Here is a 16,699-nt window from a genome sequence, read left to right as displayed (position 1 = left end):
CCCCCACAGAAAGGAGACCAGTTCTCCTTTCTGCTCACCAGTTGCAGTCACCAAAGACGCAGACGGGACGCCTCGCATTGGTCTGTGGGCGTGCTGCCCGGTGAAGGCAGGCTCCTTTCTCCCCACTTCACAGCCCCTTCCAGTCCTGTGTGGCAGAGTGAACGAGTGGACTTGGGCACTGTTGGGCCTTGTCCTCTCTGCAGGCACTTGGGAGAACCAGGTCCCGAGGACTAGATGCAGAGCCATGGGGGTGGGAACAGGCAGGAGGGGGCGGGGCAGGGAGGGCAGAGGGAGAAGGAGGCCTCACTTTGCCTGCAGGCTGTGGCGCCCCGGTTGCACTGGAGGGTCAGGAGTCCGGCTTTGCATTCTACTTCCTACTCGTTATTATCCTGTGTCTGTTTCTACCTTGGGAGTCCCAACAGACAGAGCAGGGAGGACAGAATAGAAGTAGGCAGACTGGGCCTCCAGTAATAATTCCCCCACAGCACCCAAGACACCCACCAACACCCATCTGTTCTCCTACTAGCATCATCTCAAAGCTGGGTCTGAGGCCCACATCCGCACTAGACTCTAATTCAGCCCACAACCTGCTCCTCCTTACCTGCCTATCTATAAAGTCAACTTTTAAAATGAAAAGATTTCACAAAAAATTGCATTTCTAACTTTTAAATATTATTATTTGTGTGTGTGTGTGTGTGTGTGTGAGAGAGAGAGAGAGAGAGAGAGAGAGAGATACTGAGGATTGAATCCAGGGCCTTGTGCATGGTAGGCAAGCACTCTACCACTGAGCCACATCACCAACCCTTACATATTTTTAAAAAGTATCATGGTATCTGGAAAACAATGGGCACTAATCCACTGATGGCAATATTTGACTGGAACAGAGGGAGCTACCCCTGGGAACTGTTCCCCACCCCCACGGGTCCCTGCCTCTGACATCTCCAGCCAAGGACCAAGGCCAAAGATAAGGGCCTTTCGGTTTCATGCTCTGACCATTGTTGATTTTAGAATAGCTAAGAGATAGACACGTCTTCTACCTGTGTCTCTAGCAACGGTGGAAATATGAAAGATAAAGAGAACACATATTTCAAGAAAATAAATACATTCTTACATGTTCAGTATGGCGGAGAAAGGTCCCCTTCCCTCATTTAATTTTCTTCCTGTTGACTTAGTCATGTAGACAAAGTGATACCACTTTTAAAATGGTAATATGGATAAGTGACTTCTTTGGTAGAGTTAAAATAGCCTATGTTGTACAAGTCTACACACACACACACAAAAAAAAAAAAAAACCTCTAAAATGTTTGGCGGTATTATTATAATTATTATTCACTAATTTATGTAGGAGCTTTTATGAGTAGATAGCATCTAAACTTTTGAGGTAGGTTTCACTCTTCCCACTTTACTAACAAGAAACAGACTGAGGGATTTTCACTGATGCATCTGCAATTGTCTCTGATTAATAGGGGTCAAACCAGAATTTGAAAATAGCTCTACTTGTCCCCAAACTCTAGCTCTTCCCAGCATGGCACCACTCCAGGCTTTCAGATCAGAACCACATGACAACCATTTTCACATGTTATTCCAAAGTCATTTATTTTATTGTAAAAAAATAATAATAATAAGATGTGGACCAAGTCTTACATATTATAGAATATAACCATGCTGGTAAGGTTAGTTACCAAGCTAGTTTCTTACACTAACCACTTGGAAGGTGGTGAACAGGAGCGTGGCCAGTGCCCATTTTCAGTGGAGGGCTAGGATCCCAGACGCTCTAGCCAGGGCATGTTCAAACTGTGTTCCTCGGAACCCTAAGAGTTGAACAGAGGAGCTTCTGCCTCATTCATGACCTCCTGCCACCAGAACCATTCACTGTGATCTGCTCCATTCTCTTACAGTCCCCAGTGAGTGTAAGAAAAACTGTGACAGCAACAGTAAGTTTGAAAACTACAGAGCTAGTCCAATCACCTCACTTTGTAAAAGAAAAAGAACATGAAATTTTAAAGATCTGGATCGACTTCCCCCAAATCCCACACGGATGTCAGAGACAGAGTCAGCCCCGACACTCCCCTCGGCACTTGAGACTGATTCTCCTGAGTCTGTGGTCAGCCCATGGGGACGAGCAGAGGCATGATGTGCTGTAGGCCCTGCCATTCCGCACTGCTGTCCTGGGTTGAACGCTTTCCTGCCTAACGCATGCTGGATTGTTGGGGGGGACCAGGGAAACACAGAGATAGGGCTCATTTTTTTCTAGGAATGTCAAGGTTTCTTTGATGCCCACAAATGTTTCTACTTTGACTCATCTCAAAATAATCTTCGTCCCTTTCCAAATATGAGAATAGCCTTCAGTGTTCATAAAAACTGATGAGGGAGGGAGCCCTTGACTGAAAACAGCCTTCTGTGAAAAATAGGTCATAAAAATAATCTGGAATTTAACCAGCTCGTAATCTATTTACAGTATATGAAAAAGAAACAAAAAACTTAATGTAAATTAAAAGAAATTTTAAACACACTTAGGAAAATATCAAACGTGAGAGCAATTGTACTGATACTTCACAATGCTCAAGTGTGATTATTATTTATCAGCATGTGCTATACAAAATGCACTAGTAATTCTGACCAAAGTCAAGCATACAATTTAGTAATTCCAAACATGCATAGAGTTGTCTTTTTGAGTTGGCACAACAATTTGTTTTTCACAACTTCAAAATTGGCTCAAAGCCACAATATTATATTAATGACTTCCACTCTGGTGACACAGGGTCCCAAGTGCTCCTGATACTACCAGAGACTGGCTTTGACATTATTGCTTCTAGCTTATTTAATGATATTACTGCAGCATTTTATTAAAACAATTCCAACCTTTTGTCCTATGGTTTATGAGGTAAACGATCATCCAACAAAACCAAATTTGACCACATGAGGAAAGGACATGGCCCAAACCACTATACCTTAGTGATTTTGCTAATACAAAATTCCTCAACAGCCAGTCAATTCAATTAAATACCTAATTCCCTGTCCCGATGAAGCAGTTGTTGAACTAAATCAATCAACTCTATTGTTCCATGTGGCTTCGTGTGATTTTTAGTTCTAGTGCTGAAAAAGTAACTCAAAACCTGCAATTAAAATCCATCCTCAATAAACCTGGGTCATCTCCAGGACCATTTCAATCACCTCTCTAAACCCCTCTAGTCCTTCTGACACCTTGATGTCTCCACATAGCCCCAGAAAGAGCATCCTAAGAGGCCCTGGGCATTGAGCCACCCTCCAGACCTTGTCTTTTGGTCCCATCAAAACTCCTTGGAGGATGGGGATCATTCCACACATCACTTCCCACTCTGCTTTGGCCCATTCCCTCTGCAAGCTTCAGCACACCTCCCAGGCCATATGCCCCTTGTGGAGAGAACTTCTTACCTGCACAGGCCTCACACACCTTAGTAGTTGTTGCAGAAATGAAGGAGTGGTTATCTCATCTCCTGCCCCCAAATAAGAAGGATATAAAAAGTGCTGAGTAGCAACCAAGTATCGAGTATCAGGTACTGCAGAGCTCTAGCATCAGATACCCCTAAGTAATCCAAGAGCGTGACTGGTTCCTACTGTGTTACAGAGGAAGAAGACTCACTGAGGCTGGGGGCTCGGCATGCTCCCTCTGTCTGGGATGCTGACATAATCCATCATCTCTAGGCCAGAGTCTTCTCATCCTATCTCAGCATAATGCCCACTCTCTCAGAGAGGAGGTCTTTCCTGACCATCCAATCTGAAAACATCCTCTAGTACCTACCCAGCACCTGGACTGCCTTCTCATTTTTCATCTGGGAAATGGCATTTATCTTACCTGAAATCACTTTGCTCCTTTGTCTTCCCTGTCCCCAGCTGAGTCCCATGAAGCGCCCGATCCTTATGGATCTTGCCCATTCTTGCATCTCCATCACCAAGAGCTGTGCCTGAGCATAGCTGGTGCCCAATAAAACTGCATTAAAGAAATGAATTAGAGAGTGAGTGAGTAAATGAGTGAGTGAGGGAGTGGGGAAGGAGAGAATTAAGGTGATTCCACCAGCAAGACCCAGGGCAGGACTGAAAACCAGCACTTCCTGACTCTAAGCCTGCACTATGGCCATTTGGGCAGTGGTGCCCCTACCTGCTAATCCTAAGAATAACTTGGCTTAAATATGGATTCCCAGGTATCTGCTCCAGAGATTCTGATTCAATAGGACCCAAGCTCTGCACCTTATTAATATGAGTGATTCTTGCATCAGCAAGTTTAAAGAGCACTATATTGTATCACATTGTGTTTTCTTGAATCAGGATGCCAAGATTTGGGGGAAAGAGGCCATTCCTCAAAGTATGCCCCCCCACACAGGATTCTATGAGTGGGTCCAGCCCTGAGAGATTTTGCCCTCTTTCCCAACTCATCAGTAATTGGTTGAGCATTTTCTGAAATCCTCTGATGGGTCAAGCATTGCTGGAGGAGCTAGAAGCATATCAGTGCACAGAGGAGATGAAGTTCTGATAATAAATGAGAGGTGAGGGTTAAGAGGAGTGATGGACATCTGTGACGGGGAAGAGCAGGGACGACACCGAGGATCGAGCAGTCAGAGAAGGTCTCACCAGGGACCAAATTCTGATCTGAGGACTGAAGGATGAAAATGAACCACTCAGGCAAAGAGCCAGAGGGACTGTGATCTGGGCAAGATCCCCGGGTGAAGGAGAAGCTGCCATGCTTGAGGCAGAGAGGTGGTCATGTGGCTGATGCTCAGGAAGCAAAACAGACTGAAATGAACTCATCTAAAGGTCACCAGGGGCCAGATCAGCATGGGCCTGTAAGCCATCCAAGCTATGGGGCTCACATTTCACTCCAAGGATAATGAAGGGCCATTGGAAGTTTTCATCTAAGATCTTTCTAGTGACTGCATGAAAAAAAAAATGAGAAGTGAGAAGAGAGAGATTAGAAGGTAGGAGATAATGAAGGGAACATTGTAGTAACCCAGACAGGGAATGATGGTGGTGTATCAGTTAGCACCTGCTGCTTAACAAACTGCCCCCAACACCAAAACAATAACAAATCAAAAACTCAGAGGCTTAAAGCACAACCATTTTTTAGCATAAACTCCTGTGGTTCAGAAACTTAGGCTGGGTTCACTTGAGTAGTTCTGCTGGTCTGAGCTGGGCTCACTGATGTACCTATTTACAGTCAACTGCCAGGTACCAAGCTAAGGAAGTGATAAAGGAGACTGAGTCACACCTCTGTCACTGGCCAGGTGTGTTCATATCATGGCAATTGTGAAACTCCAAAAGCAGTCGGTGAGACCAAGTCCCAACTCTGGTGATTGTCAAAGACTCTTCCTAAATCCTGTTGCCATGGTTCTATTGGTCCAGGCAAGCCACATAGCCAAGTCTAGAGTGAGATTTAACGTAGGAGGGAACTACTCGGGGTTGTGGAAAACACCTGGGATATTATGCTAGTGTCGTGGTTTGGATGTGAGGTGCCCTCAAAAGCTCACGTGTCAGACAATGCAAGAAGTTTCAGAGAAGAAATGATTGGGTTTCAAGAGCCTTGACCTAATTAGTGAATTAATCACCTTATGGGATTAATTTTGTGGTAACTGAAGGCCAGTGGGGTATGGCTAGAGAAGGTGGGGCATTGGGGGAGTGGCTTTGGGGTAGACATTTTGAATCTGGCAAGTAGAGTTCCCCTCTCTGCTTTCTGATCACCATATGAGCTCCTTCCCTCTGCCACACTCTTCCGCCATGATATTCTGCCTCACCTCAAGCTCTGAGGAATGGAGCCTGCTGTCTATGGACTGAGACTTCTGAAACCCTGAGCCCTCAGATAAACTTTTCTTCCTCTACAGTTGTTCTGGGTGGGTCCTTTGGTCACAGCAGTGAAAAAGCTAACTAAACAGCCATTCCTCCTGTGACCTGGACTGTGACGAGGAAGAGGAGACGGGGATGGAGAGAAGTGGGTGAATCTTTACCATATTCAGGAAGAGGAGCCAACAGGGACCAGGTTGTAGAACTAGGTAGATGTTGATGATAGTTTTTCAAGAAAGAAGAGAAGCAATGGCACTTCTCCTTTGCAACACTGTCTCCACAGCTGTGTTTAACAATAGCTCTCAAAAGATTTGGTTTCCCATTTCAAACTTATAAAAACATTGAGGACCCCAAAATGCTTTTGTTCATGAGGATTGTATGTATTAAATTTTAATATATTGGAAATTTAAACTGATAATTTAAAAAAATATTTATTACTTCTTTTTTTAAAAACAACAATAAATCTGATGCATGTTGTCACAAATAATTTTATGAAAAGCAGCTATTTTCTGGAGAAGAATACAGTCACAAGAATGGCATTGTTTATAGTTTTGTAAATCTCTTCACTCTTTGGTTTAATAGAACATAGCTGAATTCTCATTTCCGTTTCTGCCTTTAATATGCTGAGATTTTTGTTCTGGTTGATGCATAAGAAGAAAATGCAGTATGACACAGATATGTAGTTGGAAAAGGGCAGAGTACTTTACAGCCTTGTCTGGTAATTGTGGATATTCGTCTATAGTATGACAAGACTCAACAAGTTTAGCTTCTCAAAGGTTAGTTGTTTTATGGAATCTGAAACCACATTGATAAACTTTCTCCTACTGGTTATATTAAAATGCATCCATCTATTCTTCACTTTGAAATAATTTTTTTTTTCTTGTGCATTGATCACTTGGAAAATATCACTTCATTAATTTATGCAAGTCTTCCAATTGTTGACATGCATTACATAACAGCAAAACAAAACTCATGTGCGTTAATATCACCATCAGCCTCACCCGAAGCATCCTGAAGCCTTGGGAAGCTGTCAGTCTCATAGTGCTGGATACGAGTTTTCCAAAACTCTAATTTTTGCTTGAAAGCTCCCTGGCAGCAAATGCTGTCAGCTGTTTTCCTAGAAGTGACAGGCTCCCTTCGTTCATTTATTAAAAGAAAATGTCTGCCAAAGACCCAGGTCTGAATAACCAGTCTGTCTGTCAGATGTTTTCAAGTTAAAAACAGAGTTTCATGAAAAAGCAGCTAGTTCAGCGCACAACTCAATCACAGGACGACTTGCCCTCCAGACACCCCCTCACCGCACCCCACAGCAGAAGCATCGTGGGGACCCTTTCCTGCTTTCCCCCACATGATGAAGGGATGTGTGCTCAAGGTCTAAGGTTTAAAAACATTAATCACTTTTACTGCCATATCAAGGCCATTCTTCAGTGAGACGGGCACTGGTTGGTTGGTTGGTTGGTTCATTCAGCACAGTCTGGGACCAGTGACTTGGTCCATACTCAGGCGCCAGCAGTTTTATCCCATCATTGCATCTGTGCCATCATTGTCAACGCAGTTTTAAAAAGTCCAATGACATTTAATGTGCTGAAAATATTTTGACACCTCCCCCACCGAGTTTTCCCTCTGCTGAAATGGTGTAAGGGATCCCCCAGGGTCTGTGGATTCTACCCTGAGAAGCACCCCACTCAGTGCAAATTTATACAGATGAGATATGTGTGTTTTAATATATGTTTTGCTGCCTTTAAGCTTCCCACTATGTGTGTGTGTGTGGGGGGGGGGGAAGTATCAGCCTAGAGAACATGCTAGAAAGTGAAGTCATTTATTTGATAAGTGTTGGACACCTATGGATCTAGGCAGCATATAGATATTTAAAAACACAGTAGAGGTGAAAAGATAAGGCATGACAGACACAAAACCAGGGATCAACAACGGCACGACAGGGCCGGGGTGCAAGACCAAACCCCAATGTCATGCTAGAGGGAATAAAGGCTATAGAATAATCAGAATGGGGTGCTTTAGATGAGGAACCCTCTTGGGAGCTAAACTGAAGGACAGAAGGAACAAAGCATGAATAAAACACAGAAAAGACCTTTCTTACAGGCCTTGCTGTGAGCCAGGCGGGTCCTGCCACAAGAGAGAGGAGAGTGGACGGTGACCAAGAGCCCCTGCTCCAGCCCGCCACCGCCCTAAACTTGAATTCTGAATTCTGGTTCTGCACTTTTTCTTGTGTGGTCTTCAGGTGAGAACATTAGCTCACGAGGCCCCGTTTTCCCAGCCTATAGAGCAATACCTCCACCGGATGCTCTGGAGGATTGAGGCTGTAAGGTACTTTGCCCAATACTGAGTTTTGTGCAGACTTTCAGCAGATGTCCACTAGTAGCAGTAGTAGCCAGGACTTGAGGAAGAAGTGGGAAATCAAGACAGGATTTGACAAGAATCACAGGAGGGACAGCAAAGGAAAACCGCTGAGTTGGAATGCATCATGCTAAGGGATGGCCCTGGGCAGAGGACATGGAGGTGTCCTCCGAGGGAAGCGCAGAGTGCCCAGCTGTGAGGCTGGACTAAACATTTTAACCAGAAATGAGTCTCTGAGAGATCCTAGTCAAGAGAGTGGTGTTTTGTTTGGTTTGGTTTTTTTAATGGTATTTGAGAAAACTTATGCTGACGCAAGGTGTGATGGGGGCGGGGGACACAGAAGGTCTTTGGAGAAGGAAATTCAAAATTTTCAGATGGAAACATTTTTTAAAGTGTGAAACAAAAGAGATTTCACCAATGAGACGTGAGATGGCTTGGGTGGCCTGTGTGACATGGTCTCAGCTGCCACGTCTGCTAACCATGGCTCTCTAGATGGATCCGTGAATTCCTAGATCCAATCACGGAACACAAGCAGAGCCACTCCCTAGTTTGGGGTTGAAGCTTAAAGTGTGCGCATGCACATGCACACACCCACAACACTGGTTGTTCAAGACTCTTGAAAGTCTCCAAGTTCTTCCTATGGAGATTGAGATCATTCGGTCCTCTTGGAAAGGCCCCTGACTACTTGCTAATCTTGTTGATTGACAATCTTTCCAATGTGCCCCTTATTCAGAAGTCTGGAAATCAATTTTAACTAGCTCAAGGAAATAAGGGGTCAGGGATTAAAGAAAAAAAAAAAGGAAGAGAAGTGGAGTAAATTTACTGGTGTGTGCAATTGAAAACCCCCAGTGTACCAGCCATCTCAAGTGAACTGCAGTTTCCAAACACAGACACAGGGCTCTTTGACCTCTGGGACTGAGGACAGAAGGTGCACACACTCCCCAATTCTGACCAGGCTCCCTACGGCTCACACTTCACCTCCTGGTTCACCTATATGTTCTTCCAAGAGGCCATTTCTGGATCTGGCCCAGTCCAGCCCATTCCCCACAGAGCTGAGGGTCCACCTCTCCTTCTTCCATGGAATCCCAGTGGCTATCTCTGCTTACCTTACCCTCAAAGAATAGCCCTCAGCATCACTTGTGAGCATGTGAGGAATGTCAAAGCTGCATTGTACTCCAAACCTACACCAAATCTGCATCTTAATCAGATTTCAAGGCAATTCCTATGCTTGCTGCAGTTTGAGAAACACTACATTAAGAGTTTGGACAACTTAACATATGACAATTGCTTATTTACCTATCAATCTCTTGAAGACAGACATTTCTTATTTCTGGCCAAGTTCCTCTGGGAGGGCCTGCTACACAATAAGTGTTCAATAAATGCTTGCTGGGTATGTGATGGAATAACGAATGAATATGTTGGATGTGATTTATTCTTACATACCTAGGAATGACTTCTGAACAAGGATTCAAATAAGTATCCAGTAGAAGATTCATTTACCTTCATCGGTATCAGAAACATTTAAACATACAGCTAATAAATTAATTTTAAGGTGCTTATTTTTAAATGTCTGTTTATTTGTATCACCAACAATCATCCCTTTATTAAAACTCCTTTTTGGCTTTATAGGGTAATTAACATACTTCAATTGTTAAAAAAATTCATATACCCTAGGAATAAGACTATATACGTTTTTAATTAGTCTTTAAATATTGACTGATGAATCTTCATGTTAATTATTGACTTTGTAAAGTTCTCCCAAGATTAATATGTAGTCTAATCTGTGTATCTAAATTTTTTTCAATCAGTGTTTTCATTTGGGTCCCCCTCCCCCTATTTTATCTTTTCAACAAACAGGCAGTAGAGAGAGCAGTTTGTCATTTTTAAGGCACAAGAATTAGGCTCTGATAGGCTCTGACTAATTGGAAGATTTGCCCATTATTTAAATGAAACTTGTTTGCAGTTTCATCATCCGTGTGGATCTAGGAGGCAGCAGACGGGCCCATCAATTTGGTTAGAAAAGAATAAATGAATAAGGAGACTGACAGCCTCGTCTCCAGGGAGGCGCTCTGTCGCCCATTGTTTCTCCAGTATTAATTATCCACGGAGGTCCTCTTCCCGGCTGCACGGCTCTCTGCCCGGCTCCGAGCTCCCGCCCCAGCCGCCAGGCCTTCCTCTGCCTGCATTTGCATCCCCTGGCGTCAGCAAGGGCTGGGCACTGAGGTGTCCCTGGTAACGACACAGGGGAAATCGAGGCCCCGCAGCGGCCCTGGGCTTCCTGCGAGGGAGGCAAGCTCTGGGCCCCCGCCATCATGGCGCCCCTTACCTGTCGGGGCTCCAGAGATGCTGTATGTGCCTTTGAGCTGCGCCAGTAGGTGTCATTGGCAAGTCACCCGGGAGTACAGGCAGCCACAGCCAGAGGACTGAGAGAAAAGAGGGAGGCAGGGGCAGGGCCAGCTGGCCACCCTGTCTCCCTCCATGAAAAGGTTCTGAACCACGTGCACCTGAGAGTCCACCTCCCCTTCCCTGTGGAAAATGTGCTCACGGTGAGGGAAGAGTAGGTTGCAATGCCAGTGAAGTGACATGCTGGCTTTGACCCAGAGAGGGACACAGAGGTGCAGAAACACACAGCAGAGTGCAAGACTGCCAGGACTTGGAAACATTCCGGTGAGGTTTCAAGCCAGGGGGTTTCGTTCTGCTCATTGAGATTGCAGCTTGGGCTCTGTGTTAGACCTAATTCACAGTCCCTGGTACCAGTTCAACTACCATCAGAAAATACTCCTCTGGCCCCTACCTGGACCAGGGCAGGAAGTCTCCTGTCCTCCCCCTGCCTTATATCCCTTTGACCTGGGAAAGGCCCCACGGGGAGGGATGAGCTTCCCTAGAGCCCGAGAATACTTCCAGAGCCCTTTCCTGCTCCAGTGCCTGCTCTTCCACATCCAAAAGCTGCCCCTCTGCCTCTGTCCAACGCCGTTCAACTTCTGTTTTCACCAACTTTTCTTTTTTAATTTTTAAATGAGTGTTGTCTTGCCTAATCTTCAATTTTCAGAATATTCACCCAAAGTGAAGTAGCATTTCTGATGCACTTAGTTGGTTGGCATCTTGCTGGAGGTCTTGGTGACTTTGCTACATTTCAGTCTTCTCCCATATGACCCAGCCCTGAGAAGCTCTGTGGTCTTCATATTGTTAACACTGCAGTAGTTCACATTTTAAAATGGTGCGATGGTCACTTTTACGTAGTATTTCTCACCCTAACAAAAAAAAAATAATTAAAATATTCTTAAAATTTTTAAAAAGACTGTTTTTAAGAAGTTTTACGTTCACAGCAAAATTAAGCAGAAGCTAGAGATTTCCCAAATAGTCCCTGCTCCCACACATGCACAGACTCTCCATCATCAACTCCCCCATCACTTCGGCTCCACCTGATGAACCTACAAAGATGCACCACTTTTAGCCACAGTTTACACTTGGCCTCACCCTTGGGGTTGTACCTTCCACGGGTTTTGACAAATGTTTAATGGCATGTGTCCACCATCATACAGACCAGCTGCACAGTCTAAAAAACTCTCTGTGCTGGACCTGTTCATCTCTCCTTCCTCCAACCCTGGGAACCGCTGATCTTTTTACTATCTCCATAGTTCTCCTTTTTCAAGAAGGTCTTATAATATGTAGCCCTTTCGGATTGCTTCTTTCCCTTAGTGATACATTTAAATTTCCTCCATATTTTTCTTGGCTTGATAGCGCCTTTACTTTTTAACACTGAATAATAAGGCTTTGTCTGAATGTACCACATTCACATCACTGGAAGACGTCTTGATTGCTTCCAAGTTTCTATAATTATGGATAGAGTTACTATAGACATCTGTATGCTGTTTTTTTATGTGGAGATATATTGGGTAAATATCAAGAAACACAACTGCTGGAACATATATTGAGTATGTTTAGCTTTGTAAGAAACCGCCAAACTCTCTTCCAGAGTGCACCGATTTGCATTCCCACCAGCAGTGAAGGAGAGTCCCTGGGGCCAGCCTCTTCCCCAGCACTTTCCTGCGTTCAGTGTTCTGGATTTGGGCCATCCTTATAAGTGTGGCGGCGTGGGTGTATTGTTTTAATTTGCACTTCTCTGATGACATATGATGTGGGTCATCTTTTCGTAGGCTTGGCATCTGTGTATCTCCTTCAGTGAGATTACTGTTCAGGTCTTTTGCCCATTTTTAATGAGATTTTTATTTTCTTATTGTTTATTTTTAAGGGTTCTTTGTATTTTTTGGATAATAGTCCTTTATCAGAAATGTCCTTTGCAAATATTGTCTCCGAATTTGTGTTTGTCATACTGCAATATATTTTTAAGAGCAGAAAGTTTTAATTTCGATGAAGTCCAGCGTATCAATCTATTCTTTCATGGATCCTTGCTTTTGTGTCATATCTAAAAAGTCATCACCAAAACCGGGTTCATCCAAATTTTCTCCCATGTTATTTTCTAGAAGTTTTATACTTACATTTAGGTCTCTGAGCCATTTTGATTTAGTTTTTGTGAAGTGTATGAGACCTGCGTTTAGATTCATCTCTTTGTTGTTCTACCACCATTTGTTGAAAAGACCATCTTTGTTCCATTATATGGTCCTTTCTTGTTTCTCCAAGGTCATTGGCAATGTTCCTATAAGGTTCTCCATTTCTGAGCTCTCTGTTCTGTTCCATTTGTGGTTCAATACCACACCTTCCTGAATACTGTACTAACTTTTACCAAGTCTTGGTGCTGTGTGGTGTCAGTCTCCAACTTTGTTCTTCTACTTCAATATTGAGTTGGCTACTTTGCCTCTCCAAATAAACTTTAGAATCAGTTTGTCAAAATCTGTAATATAACTTTCTGGGAATTTGACTAGATTTGCCTTGAATATATAGTTCAAGAAGAACTGGCATCTTGATAACAGTAAACCTTTCTATCCATGAACATAGAATTACCTCTCCATTTATTTAGTTTTTTAAAAATTTCTTTCAAAAATGTTTGCAGAGAGCCATAGCCAAGTAGGAATGACACATGGCATTTTTGGTTGAAAGGTGACACCAGCAAGCCATTGAAATGATAATGATTGTGTTAAGATGTGCATTCAATTGGAGATTAGACCCCTGCTGTCTGCCTCGGCCTGCTACTTTGGAGCTCTCTCGCGGGACTCCCGGAGAGTTCCCATTGGTTGGGGAAGTGCGGTAGGAGGGAATTCCGGAGGAGGGATTTCCTGTTGGTGTAGTGTGTCCCTGGAGAAGGCCGTGTGCTTGGCATTCGCGGGAGTTTGGGAAATAAAGTTTGTTCCTGCTTGAGTGGCTCGTGATTTTGTGCCCAGCCAGACTGCGGCATGTTTGCTAATTTTCCTTATACAGATTATATTTTTGATTAGGTTAAAATCTAAGTATTTCTTTATTTCTTTCTTTCTTTTTTGTGCTAACATATTGTTTCTAATTTCAAATTCTACTTGTCCAGTGCTAATATATAAGAAAAAAAATTGGCTTTTATATATTAAACCTATAGGAATCCTGCAACCTTAGTAAAATCACTTTTTAGTTCCAGGTGGGGTTATTTTGTTTTTTGTTTATTTTCTTTTTTTTTTTTCTTTTTTTTTCTTTTTTTTTTTCTTTTTGGATTCTTTTGGATCCTTCACATAGAAAATAATGTCATCTGTGAACAAAGATTGATTTCTTTCTTCCCCAGCCTTTTTCTATATTATTGCATTAGCTAGGAATTATGGTTGAAAGTGAAAGGCAAGGAAGATGACATCTTTGCATTGTTCCTGATCTTAGTGGAAATGTTTTGAATTTCTCTCTTACACACTTACACACACACACACACACACACACACACACATACAATTAAAGGTTAAAAAAAAATTCCTACAGCCAAAAATCTGCATAGTAACTTTCCTAGTAGCAGAGAGCAATCATTTTCAATGGACAACTTTGCAAATTATCTCTGTAAGTTGAATTTCCTGCCCCCTTCAAAATATGTGCTCAAGTTCTAATCCCTGGAACTTTGGAATATGATATTATTTGGAAATAGGGTAATTACAGATGTGGCTAATAAAGATAAGGTCACACTGGAGTGGGATGGGTCCTTAATACAGTATGACTTGTGTCCTTACAAGAAGACACACAGAGTCAGACTTAGAGAAGAAAGTCTTGTGGCCATGGAGGCAGCGAAGGGAGTGATGTAGCTGGAAGTCCAGGAATGCCAAAGATTGCCAGCAGTCACCAGAAGCTAGAGAGGCAAGACAGGATTTTGCCCTTGAGTCTTCAGAAAGACCAGGCCCTGCTACCATCTTGATTCAGACTTCCAGCATCCAGAACTATGACAGAATAGATTTAAGTTATTCACTTTGTGGTACTCTGATGTGACAGCCATGGGAAACTCACTCACCAAGTATACAAACCCGAGAATCTTTGGGAATTGCTTGCAAGTTGCACAAGACCTAGTTTCTCCCCCGCAACATTCTTTCTCTCATAAGCACAAAAGCAGTCGCTCTGTGGTAGTGATTCTTTCTGTCTTCCGAGGAGTCAGCTGGGCCTCAGGAACACCCCCTTTTTCTCCCTTCTCCTCAACACAAGCCTAGATCCTTTGGCTCTTCCAGACCACCAAGCTCACTGAATTCTTGAAGCACATTCATTGCTTTTGCTTTGCTTTATCCATTGCTACAATATCCTTCTAACACCAAAGTGATAAGAATTGAAAATGATATTCTAAATGAGACTCTGCTAGTCCTTTTATATAATGGCAGAATAATTCTCTTTGACTCAAATTCAATACGTTCTATTCACACCTCTCAAAGCTGTTGGTACATTTCTGTATTGCTTTATCATTGTGGTTTCAAGTGCTCGCTATTGTCACCCAGGATCCACAGACGGCTGGAGGCTTAGCAGTTATAACCCATTTGCTCTTTGCCGCTCATTTCAGCACGTCACTACAGTCTGAAATCGAAAACTACTAACATGTAGTTAATATGTACCCTATTTAATATTACAAATTGTCTTCAGTAATTAGGTCAGGTACATAAAGTGGAAGCCCTTTCTACTCGAAGTTCAGGGCAAGAACCAGGATTGACATTTACTAAACACCAACTCTGCCAGACACACTTTACATACATGATTTCAAAGCCCTGTGAGGCAGTTATTATTACTATTACCATTATTTTATTACCTCTGTTTCATAAACATAGGCTCAGAGAAGGAAAATAACTTGACCCAAAGTCATAGTGAAATATAGGACCGAGGACTGGAATCCAACTCAACATGAGACCAGGGCCACACTCTTCTGGACCTTGCTACCAACCATCAGAGGACAGGTAACATTCTTCTTTCCTAAGACCCAAAAGAATATTAGTAAATCAAAGAAGTGATATCTGATGTCATAATGAACACTACACCAGGAATAAGGAGCCTAGAGGTCTGGAATTGAGTCTTCTCTGAAGTTTCTGTAGTCCATTAGCTTCTAGATATCATAAACTGAGTTTCATTTGCCCACTGTGGTGTGACCTTGACCTTGACCTTGATTGAACCTTTCTGGTCTTAAGACTTGTTATCTATAAAATGAGGCACAGGGAGGAGTCCATCTCAGCTCCTTGAGCTCTCTGTTGATCAGCTCTAAACCAGAACAGCAGTTCCAGGGGTGAGTCCATGCATCTATGCCTCAACTTCCTACATCCTTTAGGTGCTTTGTGTTTTATCATACTAGCATTGAATACTTTCGATTTCATATTAATTTCATTCATTAGTTTTCTTGGTGCCCCCAGCGTGAAGGACTTACAGCCAAATAAGGAACAAGAAAGCTCACTTCTGGCCCCCGTCCAATTCCCAAGCCAGACCACACTTGAACCACTGTGTCGGCAACAGGAGGGCGGGTGATCCACTTCCTGCAGCTCAGCTAGTCACCCCTGACCAAGCACGGCAGTTACCATAGCAACCATTGCACTGCGCTCCATGGAGGCCACGGGTCACCACTGCGGAGGCCACCAGCAGCAGACACACACTCCGTTCCCCTCCCCAGCATGCTCTGACTCAGCAGTCCATCCACGCACCCCGGCAACAGGCCACCAAAAGCAATTAGGGTGCGATCAGAAGTAGATCCAAGGGAAGCTTCGATCCCCACATCTCCATCATACCCCTCCCAAACATGGCACCCAGGAAGTCCTCTTTCAGACAATGGAGGAGAGCCCATGGATACTTCTCTCTCTGCTCCAAGGAGAAAATCATCAGCACTTCCTTCTGGAGCTATGACTTATCCTCCCTGCAGTCTGAAGATGTGTATCTCAACTTCGCAGATCCTCCCAGTGCCTTCAGTGTGGACGCACAATACTAGAGATCTGCTTCTCGTGCAGATTCTGGTTCAGAGATCTGGGTAGGACCTGAGAGTCTGAATCTCTTCCAAGCTCCCAGTTGATGCCACTGGTCCTTGCCACTCAAGGCTCTAAGTGGGAAAGTCTTGGGTCAGTCCAGCTCCTAGTGCACATAAAGCTGACCCTGCCATTTATTGTTTCAATAAGGAATCAGA

General features: G+C 43.5%; 1 long non-coding RNA gene across 1 annotated transcript in view; it reads right to left on the bottom strand.

Annotated features, from left to right (window-relative positions):
- Positions 1-1,737: 1,737 nt before the first annotated feature.
- The window catches only part of LOC125617630, a 326,369-nt gene continuing 311,407 nt past the window's right edge, over positions 1,738-16,699 (bottom strand). Inside the window, exon 6 of the long non-coding RNA XR_007348711.1 lies at positions 1,738-3,970. This is a non-coding gene — a long non-coding RNA (uncharacterized LOC125617630). The remainder of the gene's footprint in view (positions 3,971-16,699) is intronic.

The sequence above is a fragment of the Marmota marmota genome, unplaced genomic scaffold, assembly GCF_001458135.2.
Source record: "Marmota marmota marmota unplaced genomic scaffold, marMar, whole genome shotgun sequence".
Taxonomy (NCBI): domain Eukaryota; kingdom Metazoa; phylum Chordata; class Mammalia; order Rodentia; family Sciuridae; genus Marmota; species Marmota marmota.
This window is presented reverse-complemented; position numbering and strand designations above follow the sequence as displayed.